A 1,114-nucleotide genomic window follows, 5' to 3' on the forward strand; every position below is an offset into this window, starting at 1 on the left:
GTGAAGTCAAGTGGGCCTTAGAAAGCATCACTACAAACAAAGCTAGTGGAGGTGATGGGATTCCAGTTGAGCTATTTCAAATCCTGGAAGATGATGCTGTGAAAGTGCTGCATTCAATATGCCAGCAAATTTGGAAAACTCAGCAGTGGCCACAGGACTGGAAAAAGTCAGTTTTCATTCCAATCCCAAAGAAAGGCAATGCCAAAGAATACTCAAACTACTGCACAATTGCACTCATCTCACACACTATTAAAGTCATGCTCAAAATTCTCCAAGTCAGGCTTCAGCAATACATGAACTTCCAGATGTTCAAGCTGGTTTTAGAAAAGGCAGAGAAACCAGAGATCAAATTGCCAACATCCGCTGGATCATCAAAAAAACAAGAGAGTTCCAGAAAACCATCTATTTCTGCTTTATTGACTATGCCAAAGCCTTTGACTGTGTGGATCACAATAAACTGTGCAAAATTCTTCAAGAGATGAGAATACCAGACCACCTGTTCTGCCTCTTGAGAAATTTGTATGCAGGTCAGGATGCAACAGTTAGAACTGGACATGGAACAACAGACTGGTTCCAAATAGGAAAAGGAGTTCGTCAAGGCTGTACATTGTCACCCTGTTTATTTAACTTCTATGCAGAGTACATCACGAGAAACGCTGGACTGGAAGAAACACAAGCTGGAATCAAGATTGCCGGGAGAAATATCAATAACCTCAGATATGCAGATGACACCACCCTTATGTCGACAGTGAAGAGGAACTAAAGAGCCTCTTGATGACAGTGAAAGAGGAGAGTGAAAAAGTTGGCTTAAAGCTCAACATTCAGAACACGAAGATCATGGCGTCCAGTCCCGTCACTTCATGGCAAATAGTTGGGGAGACAGTGGAAATAATGGCTGACTTTATTTGTTTTGGCTCCAAAATCACTGTAGATGGTGATTGAATCCATGAAATTAAAAGACGCTTACTCCTTGGGAAGAAAGTTATGACCAACCTAGACAGCATACTAAAAAGTAGAGATATTACTTTGTCAACAAAGGTCCGTCTAGTCAAGGCTATGGTTTTTCCAGTAGTCATGTATGGATGTGAGAGTTGGACTATAAAGAAAGCTGAGT

Source organism: Bison bison, unplaced genomic scaffold, assembly GCF_000754665.1.
Source record: "Bison bison bison isolate TAMUID 2011002044 unplaced genomic scaffold, Bison_UMD1.0 scf7180017858886, whole genome shotgun sequence".
In the NCBI taxonomy this organism is placed as follows: domain Eukaryota; kingdom Metazoa; phylum Chordata; class Mammalia; order Artiodactyla; family Bovidae; genus Bison; species Bison bison.